At 41.1% G+C, this 10,626-nt stretch overlaps 1 pseudogene; it reads right to left on the reverse strand.

Annotated features, from left to right (window-relative positions):
* The window catches only part of LOC102487229 (polyadenylate-binding protein 1 pseudogene), a 10,993-nt pseudogene extending 8,053 nt beyond the window's left edge, over positions 1-2,940 (reverse strand).
* Between the last annotated feature and the right edge of the window lie 7,686 nt (positions 2,941-10,626).

The raw sequence follows: 10,626 nt of genomic DNA on the forward strand, positions 1-10,626 counted from the left end.
TTGTCACTGATGTAGCATATATCAATATTGTATTCATTTTTATGGCTGAATAATATTTAAATGATTGGGAATACATTTCATTTATCCATTCATTAGTTTATGGATAGTGGTTGTTACTACTATTTGGCCATTATGAATGATGCTGCTATAAACATCTGTGTACAAATTTTTGTGTGGACATGTTTTTATTCCTCTTGAATATAAGCAGTAGACTAGAATTGCTGAGGCATATAATCCTATACTTATGAGGAACTGCCAGACTATTTTTTTTTCCGAGAGGTTTTTGCTATAGGGCGCATGTGCTCGCCAGAAAGACAGAGAGAGAGAGACAGAGAGAGAGAAAGCAAGAAATCACCCCCCAGGGGGGATGGCCATGCTGTAATCCCTTCTCCTCTTGGGATCTTGAGAACACACGCACACGTACACGTACTCAGCGTGAATTTAAGCCACCAGGTCCGGGACTCGAACTGCAGTCAACTACATGGGAGTCCAGTGACATAGCCACTACACTGTTGGTCCCTCCATACAGACTTCTGTAAGTCTTACCTATTTGGGGGCCAGCAGGTGGCATGGTGGTTAAGGGCGCTGGACTATGACATGGCCAACCATAGTTTGGGTCTCGGACCCGGCAGCTTGCTTTCTCACTTTCCTTTTCTGTCTCTCTCTGATCAAATTGAAAAATAATAATAATAGACAAATAAATAAATATTTTGAAAAAATGTTCTAAAGGAGCCAGCAGGTGGCATGGTGGTTAAGGGCACTGGACACCCACACAGCCAGCCGCAGTTTGAGACCTGGACCTGGAGGGTTGCTCTCTCTCTCTCTCTCTCTGTCCATCTGTGGTCAAATTAAAATACATACATAAATTAATAAATTTAAATAAAATAGTTCTTTAAAAAAAATCTTCTAAAAAAAAGTCTTACCTATTTGGTGGTGCTTTCCCAGGTTAATATTTATGACACCATCAAAAACAAACAAACTATTGTTTTTAACACAAAATGTGCAATGTGTGCTCTTTAGCATTCTGATCTAGGCTGAGAACAATATTTGCAATGAGCCAGAGCTCTCTCTGTAGGACAAATAAATGCTTTCATAAAGAAATAACTTTTGAATGGAGTGCAGTTTATGACCTATTTACTTATGAACCAGCCCAAACAGCCTGTCTCTATAGCGTGAAGGAGGGAAGAAAGACTCTACTGTGAGAATCAGAAAAAAAAAGTCACTAACATGGTCTAAACAAGGGAGCTTAGTTTTCCGTGGCTTTCAAAAACTACTTTCTCTTTGCTCAAGGAAGTTGAATAAAAACTATTTTTTAATGTCTTATGATCTGGAAATATTTAATTTAAATATAATAGTCCTTTTATTTATGTTTTTCTTCTAAAGGGAAGCTGGCATAACATAAATACAAAATTCTACCTTAACATGCTGTTTTGAGTTTGTTTCCAAGATCCGCTTAAAACGACTCACAGGACAAGGCAGACAACTGTACTCACAGCTTAGATTTATTAGAGCAAAGGGTACACAGCAGGACCAGCAAGGAGAAGACACAGGTGGACTCTAGAAAAATCCACACACAGGCTTCCTATGCTCTCTAACTCCCAGTCTGGGAGGGGATACACCGAGTGAGCTCCCTTTTCTAGCTGCAAAAATGCAGCCATACATGTGCAATGCTTCCACCCAGGGAAGCCTATTAGAGACTCAGCACCCAAGGGTTTTATTGAGGGCTGATCACATAGGCATTCTCTGCCTAGCAATTACCCAAACTCCAGATACTCAGAAGGAAGTCAAGCGTATGCCATAACTCACATCATTTGCACAAACAACCTATGTGACCTGACAAAACAGAATTTGGTGCCCCAGCCTAATGAGTATAGGAACTTGGGAAGCTACTTCCCAAGGCTCAAGTCTGCAATCAGGCCTTCCTGAAGACAGCAGGCTTGGGCCTGCTGTGTTAACACATTTCTGCACAGAGGCTGCGTCACTCAGGCAAGCTTAATTTTTAGTGTACTTGAGAAAATACTCATATTTGGTTTTTATTAATATTCTGAAACTAATCCTTTCTGTGTGCTAAAATTGGTCATATCTATAATCTTAAAAATATAAATGTATTACTACAGTAAGTATTGTCAGGCTATATAACATATTACTAAGAGATTAAAGGACAGGGGTCAGCAGGTGGCATGGAGGTTGAGGCGCCAGACTCCCACATGGTTGACCACAGTTCAAGTCCTTGCTTTCTCACTTTCCCTCTCTCTGTGTCTCTTTCTCTCTCTGGTCAAACTGAAATATGATGACAATAAATAAAACCAAATAAATAATTCCAATTAAAAGAGATTAAAGGACAATGGCATACATATTTTTAAAAAACTTGCTATAGGGCATGTATACTCATTGGATAAAGAAAGAGAGACAGAGATGGGAGGGGGGCAAGAAAGCAACCTCCAGGGGGTTGGCCATGCCACAGTATCTTCTTTATTCTCCTGTCAAGATTTTGGAGAATGTACACACAAGTGCCTGGCGTGTTTTACAAGCCACTGGGCCTGGGACTCAAACTGTACAGTCAGCCATGTGGGATTCAGCCACCTTAACCACCACACCACCAGCTGGCCCATGGCATACCTCCTTATACAAATCAATCTTAATTCTAAATACACATAGCTATTAATTAAAGCAGGAAATACAGGAGTTCAACTGGCACTATTCTTAGCCAAACAGTCAAAATCCTAGTGATACATAACAGTAGTAAGACAGTAATTATTTTCTATGTATAGCAACATTCCCAATGAGCTAAAGGGATACATAGCAAGGATGCCCCAGGAGCCCAACCCTGGACTGATCCTTGTGGGACTTGCTGGGTCAGAAGATGTTACAAGGGAAAAATACTGATCATACAAAGAAAGTAGAAGTCCTAACTCAGTAAAATTACCCATCCAAAGCCATGGTCTTCTATTTACTAGGCTTGTTTCCTCTACTTACTTTCCTTCCTTGCTTAAAAAATTAGTGTACACACAAATGTAAAAACATTGCCTAGGTACATTACATTTGTCTTTTAGATAAACATCCATGGCTGTTTTATTGCACAAGACCAATATATGAAACTACTATCATAGAGATTTAATCTGTACATTATGACACTGCCCTGTAATTATTCTGATTCTTTCATGTACTTTAGTCTTCAAATCTGAATCACAAATGGTATTCCTCTTCCTGCACACCATAACAGAATACCTAGACCATGTGTTCCATGGTGCTTAATAAATTTCAGGAGAAGTCACAAAGATTGAAGGCCTTTAAAGAGCACTTAGGTCAACCTCTTGTTTTAAGATTTAGAAGTCAGAAATACAAGGACACACTTTCTAAGGTCAGCGAGAAACAGATCAAATACCTACGGACACTCTCCAAAGTCTCTGGTTGAAACAGAATCACAATGCAATTTTGAACTTTCAAGAATTCACTCAGCAGATAAATGTACTGTATGCATCAGAGCATTAGGGTCAGCGCAGAAGGAACACTAAGGGAAAAAGAGACTTATGCTGGCCTCATCACAGTCTATTAGAGGAGACCAGTCTGAATGAACTAACAAGGGTAGAACAGAACATGGATGAGACCACAAGAAATTTAGAAAGTGATTTTAAGTACACGTCTTGAATGTCAGTTCTTCAGAAAGGTACAAATGATGGTGAACTCAATAGAAACACAAATCAGTATAAAAATCTTTGAAGGAGTACAAGGTTTTCCTAAGTCTTGTATTTATTATACCTATAAATGAGCAACGATAGAAGTGTACCAAGGGAAAAACAACACTCGCACAAAGTCTCTCAGCAAGAAGGTAAGCATCTTTAGGTCAGACAGACCACAAAAAGCTGGTGAAACAAAGTGAGGAGTGGAAAACAATACCACATTTGCCTGATAAGATAAGAGTGGAGAAGTGAAAGGAGAAACATTCTCATCCCCACCCTCAGACAGTACGCAAGTCCCATGTATGAGGCAGGAAAGGCCCTGGGAGTGCCAGTCACTTCCGGCTTCTGAAGAGACTTGTCAAGGCTAACAATACGCTAAGTGGTCTCTGCTTTTCATCACAAAATGACACAACTTCCCATCCTGGGAAACATGGCCTCAAATGGTCACAGCCTTCCTCTTAAGCAATGTTGTAATTAAGGGTTACATTCCCGATAAAAGATTCAGAAAATGAATCAGGGCTTTGACTGACAAAATACCATAGACACAAAGACATATCACAATCTTCTGAAACTTCTTCTAAATGGGAAGAAATGAATCATAGAGCTTCATTATAGGAAGGGCCCCAGTGGACACATGGAACCAAAGTTTAGAAAGTAAATACGAAGTTTATCATATTAATTTCCTTGCTTTTTGTAGAATTTGTTTCTAAACATTTTTATTATTTCTCTTTGTGTCAGTGTTATATAGGCACAGAGTTTCAAAAATTAAACAGTTCTGCTAAGTCTGTTACAAAACCCAGCAGTCTAGGGACCAGCAGTTGGCATAATGGCTATGTCACTGGACTCCCATGTAGTCGACCACAGTTCGAGTCCCGGACCCGGTGGCTTAAACTCACACCAGGTGCATGTGCATGCATGCCCAAGATCCCGAGGAAGAGAATGGAGAAGGGATTGTGGCATGGCCATCCCCCACCGTGGGGTGATTTCGTGATTTCTCGCTTTCTGTCTCTGTCTTTCTGGCAAACACATGCGCCCTATAGCAAAAACCTCTCCAAAACAAAAACAAAGACCAGCAGTCCCATCTTCTCCTTCTCCCCATCCTTTTATTTGCTAACACCACTTTAAAATCCCTTTCCTCTTATCTTCCTGAGGTTTCAGGAGAAAGTAATGTATGTATCCAGATACCACTGTTAGCCAGAGGCCATTTTCACAAAACTTATAGGAGATAAATTAGGTAGCTAATATTTAAAAGCTGATGTTTTCCCTGTTGTGAACAAAGCATTTAAAATCATTTGTTGGGACCAGCAGATGGCACAGCAGTTATGTCACTGGCTCCTAAAGGGCTGACAGCTGTTCATGTCCCAGACTCAGTAGCTTGAAAATCATGGGCAAATGTGCGTGCATGCGTGCCTAAGGCCCAAGACCCCAGGAGAGAATAGAGAAGAGATTGTGGCATGGCCACCCCCCTGGAGGGGGAGTCTGATTTCTTACTTTCCCTCTTACTGTCTCTGTGAGCACACGTGCCCTAAGGCAAAAGCCTATTTAAAAAAAAAAAACTCTCTCTCTTTCACACATAGACACACTCACACATACACTTGTCTGGGCTGGCTTGTACCCTAGTGTTTAAGGGAGCCAGATCCTACAGGGTCAACTGTGATTTGAATACCAGCCCCAGAAGCTTGAAAAACATGCTGTCCACATGTGTGTGCATGCTCAGAATCCTGACAGGACAGAGAAGAGACTGTGGTGTGACCATGCCTCACTGGGCAGGTGGGGGGCTTTCTCTACTTCTATCACTCTCTGGCAATTAAAGAATAAGTAAAATCATTTGACCATACAGAAATGTGGGGCCACTCCTGACAAAATCTCAGTGCTGTGTCATCTTAGCATTTGAAGGACCCACTATGACTACTTTAGTGTGAGTAGACTTTGCATCCTGTATTTTTCTCCATATATGCCTTTTTTCCCCACCTGTCTTTTACACTTCCATCAATAACGCAAGAATGGGGTGGGACAGAGGCACAGCAGAATACAATGCTCTGAGGCTGACTCACATGGGAAGGTTCTGGGTTCACTTTCAGAGAGCTCCCTAAGTAGGCCAGACATGCATTTGTCCATGATCCAGCGCTGTCTGAACCTGGGGGTAGATCATGGATTGAGACCCTGTTGGGGGGTACTGCCTTCCTGTTTCTCTCCTCTCTTGCTCATGGAATAAATAAAACTTAAAAAAAAAAAAAAGCCAGTCACATGGCCTAGTAGTTAAGGGAGCCAGATCACATATGGCCAACTGTGGTTCAAAGCCTGGCCCCAGTGGCTTGAGAAATACATCAGGTACATGAGCACACATATTAAAAATCCCAACAGGATAGAGAAGGAGAAGAGAGTGTGGTGTAACCATACCCTATGTATGGGAGGAAGGGGTGCTTTCTCCCTTTCTCTCTCTCTGGTGAGCATCCTCTGGCAATTAAAAAAAATATATATAAGGCAGTGCATACTTCAGGAGACAGAGTTCATGGACTCACTATAAGGATATTGAGTCTTAAAACTATTTCATAGTTTGAAAGTGGGCAGGGAGAAGGATCACTCCCTTGGCTATTATTTTGGCTTCCAGAGTCATAGCTGAAGACCAGCAACAAAGCTCTATAGCTGATTAAGAAGATAAAGGCCTCTAAATGTGAAATACAGGTGATTTCTTCAGCATGCTAAGTCCAAAAAAATGTGAAATAATGGAATGTTTACTTTATGAGCAGAAACTTTTCTTCCACCCAGAAATTTCCTTGGCTGTGATTTCTTAAACATAAATAACCCTGAACTTTGGTCACATCTGGAGTTTGACCTAATTGTACCTTTAACACTATGTACTGGCTAGTTACTGGCTAGAAACTCAAACAGAAGAAAAACAAAACAGCAGAGAGAAGGTTTATGCAGTGAAAACCAAAACTGTAAGCACAAGCTTCTTTCAATTTGGTGAACAAAATGGTGCACAAAACCATTATTTCAAATATTTAAAAATCTCTAAATAAATAAAAATTATAAATAAAAAAATTATTTCACATATTTACCTTTAATAAAAAGCCTTGAGAGAGTTTAGTCCTAAAAGTATGTTGCTGGTCCCCCAACAGAGATTTTTGGATTAGACTGGGTGAGTATGCTGAATTTAAAAATGGGAATTTTAGGGCCAGCAGGTGGCATGAAGATTAAGGCAGCTGGATCCCACATGGCTGACTCTGCAGTTCGAGTCCTAGACCTGTGGCTTGAAAAATCATGCCAGGCCCATGTGTATGTGTGCCCAAAATCCTGAGAGGAGAATGGAGAAGGGATTACAGTGTAGCCATTCCCCTTGGGGGATGATTTCTCACTTTCTCTGTCTCTGTCTGTTTCTCTCTAGCGAATGTACACGCCCTAGAACAAACACTAAAATTGAAAAAAAAAAAAAAAGAAGAAACTTTTATAATCATGGTAAATCAGTCAGCTTATATGATAACCATGAATACTGGTCACAAAGAAAAGTGCATAGTACAGCTATTAAGGCAGGACAATCAAAACATAACCTCTACTTTTTTTCTGAACTCAAGGATACTGAATTATATATCTACACAAATAAAAATTAGCAATATTCACAGTATGGCCTAATTTCAGCTGTCATTGATTTGCTATTTAATCTTGAGCAAGGTACATTTTTCTGTCTCTGTATGGAAACACAGGAATTTGGCCTACATTAAAAATTTTCTTTAGGCTACTTCTGTATAACATCACTAATCTGTTAGCATAAGTGACCTGTATTATATAGGCCACTATGGGCCAGGATCCAGCAGTGTTCTTAAGACAAAAGCAGCTGACCCAGTGGCCTAGGCCTCTGTACTCCGTTGCCTGGGTAGTAGGCAGCAGTTGCTGAGTTCAGCTCGCCCTAAGTTCTCATACACACACACACACACACACACACACACATATATATCTATTTAGATTTTTGCCACAGGGCACGTGCACTTTCTGGAAAGAGACAAGAGAGAAGTAAAATAAGAAACCATCCCCCAGGGGGCTGACCATGCCACAATCCATTCTCCTCCATTCTCCTCTCAGGATTTTGGGTACATATGCACATGTGCCCAGCGCAAAGCTGCCAAACCAGGGCTCAAACTAGTCAGCCATTTGGAAGTCCAGTCCCTTAACTACCACACCACCTGCTGGCCCCTATGCATTGTTTTGATTTTGTCCTAAAGGATAATAAAAGTGACAATGAATAAAGGCATTCTTTGGTTCCCTCATCTTTTTTTTTCCTCATTGAAGCAATTACTTATAAATCTTGATTTCTTTTTAACAGTCACACCATAATCCCTTCTCCTCCATTTCCCCATCCTGTTGGGATTTTGAACACATCTACTGTCCGGACTTGAACTGCATAGACAGTCTTGTGAGATCCAGCTGCCTTAACTGAGAGGCCACAAGCCAGCCCTTAAATCTTGATTTTTTTAAAAAAGGGTTATCTTATTTCTTTCATAACGGTAGGGGAGGGAAACAGGAATCCTTGACAGGGTCCTGTCTCATAAGGATCTCCTTTCCTCCTCCTCCAGCCTTCTAGTCAGACAGATTCATGGATACACATCTTAGATCAATCCAGGATCTGAACTGTAGTCTTCCATGTGGCTCTAGAACTGTAAAGCAGTGCCTTACTGCCTGTGCCATGCAGCTGAGCCTAAAATCTTGATTTTTTTAAAAAAAGTTTATTTCTTTCAAGAGAGCAAGAGACAGCAATACAGACAGAAAGAGAGAAAAATAAGCACCTTCAACAGGGTCCCACACTATATTCTCCTCCAGGCTTCCCAGCCAGCCAGGATCATAGGCATGTGTGCCTAGTATTTACAGGCTGACCAGGGAATTGCCTGAGCAGCTTATTACTGTTGTGCCACCAACCTAGCCTTGAATTTGATTTTTGACAAAGCGAGCTGAGGAATCCAACTGCTACATTATCAAAGAACAACCCATGCCACATTTATCTCTTCAGAGGAACTTAAATCACTCTATACAGTAAAGACTGTTCCCTCCAAGATTCCTAAAGTTATATAGAACTATGTTGGTTAAGCTGCAAATTAATTGGATGAAGACTCACAGTTGTATCACAAGGAGAAATGGTCATAAGAAATTGAATGAAGGGACCAGCAGTTAGCGCAATGGCTATGTCGCTGGACTCCCACGTAGTCGACCACGGTTCACGTCCCAGACCCAGTGGCTTAAAACTCACGCTGGGCGCGTGTGCATGCGTGCCCAAGATCCCGAGAGGAGAATGGAGGAGAAGGGATTGTGATTTCTTGCTTTCTGTCTGTCTCTCTGTCTGTCTGGCAAGTGCACGCGCCCTATAGCAAAAACCTCTTTAAAAAAAAATTGAATGAAAAGTTTAAAAGTCAGTAGCAAGCATTACCTTTGGACACAGAAAAATAGGAGTACTAACATACTGACGTTAGAATAGGCCAAGAGGAGAAAGATATAAAATAGCATTCTGAAAAGTTTAAGGAACTAGGGTGTGCACAGAAAGCACGCAGTAAGTGTTAAATGTAAAAAGAAGGCAGCACTGGATGCAAACCACCACCAAAGGAAAAGATCTTTGGGACATCATTCATAAATCAAAGGTGCTTAAAGGGCAACTGAGCTACTCTGATTGGAGAACACGGAGAAGACACTACTAGGAGCTGGCTCTGTGACACCTAACCCCACCACCCACAGTGAGGAGAGGTAAGTTTTAAAGCAACATTTCAATGCTGACTAAAGGGTTCAAAATAGGAAGTAATACCTTACAGTTAGGAGGCACTCAAACACCCACTGATGGATGATCTCCAGAGCGTGCTGAGGTGTGGGCCGTTTCTTCTTAAAGCTCTCTAGATCAAGCAATCTCAAGGAAGAAACTCATGAATCTCTACTTTCCGGAGGTGACAAAGGAAGCCATGTGAAATGGAGAAGACCTGAAATAATAGGAATGTACTTATAATGAGATAATTTAGGCACAGTTCAGATGATTGGTACAGTAACACAAAAGTCTTTCAGCATAAAAGGAATTAAGACTTCTCGGTGAAGGTGACTAGGGAGATAATTCGAGGGACAAATTTGCTTCAGCTCATTAATCTGGTAACAGTGCTGGCACTATTCCTGTCATTTTGGCTCAATTAACTGTATTTAACATGAACATGTCCATGTCCATTTGCATACTGCTATCTCACCAACTGCTATCAATTCTAGATGTCCAATGAGTAGGAATTAAACAGATGACACAAGAATACAAGGAAGACTTAATAGTTCCCAAATCTGATTGAAATTTGGAAATTCTAAACTCTCTTTCACATATTATCCTGTGCACTCCCTCCTGGCTGACTAACAAGTCAAACGAAGCTCCTGCTGATTCCTCCAGTGCAAGGAATAAAGTTCAATGAGCTGTACATTCAGAAGCCACAAAGGAGGAGACTACAAAGCCATGACATACAGCCAAATCCCATTCATCCAGGGCAGAGGACATATACTACTTCATTATGAATCTCTCACTGGCATTCAAGAACCGGAAGATCTGTACAAACCAGGAAGCAATGGCCACAACAAGGGGTCACTGTCACTGTTTTCTTTTGTATGTCTTCTAATCAGTGTCAGGCAAACTGGACTACTTACAAGTTTTGCTCCCTGTGCTGGTTACTGGAGCATCATCCCTCAGCTCCGGAGTCATTTTTTTCTACCTTACTTTGTGTTCTGGGGCTTAGACTCCACAGACTGCCAGCTGATACTGCCCTGAGGAGAGTTGACAGTTGTCTTTAACATGCACACACACACATGCACACACACACGTGCACATACACAGACATCTCATGCATACAAATCACTCAGACTCACATACGTATACATGGACACCAGATATGCTTAAATTGTCACTCAGTGGTATCAGCAAAAAAAATGGGACAACTGTTTTTTT

Source organism: Tupaia chinensis, unplaced genomic scaffold (assembly GCF_000334495.1).
Source record: "Tupaia chinensis unplaced genomic scaffold, TupChi_1.0 Scaffold000184_1, whole genome shotgun sequence".
NCBI lineage: Eukaryota > Metazoa > Chordata > Mammalia > Scandentia > Tupaiidae > Tupaia > Tupaia belangeri.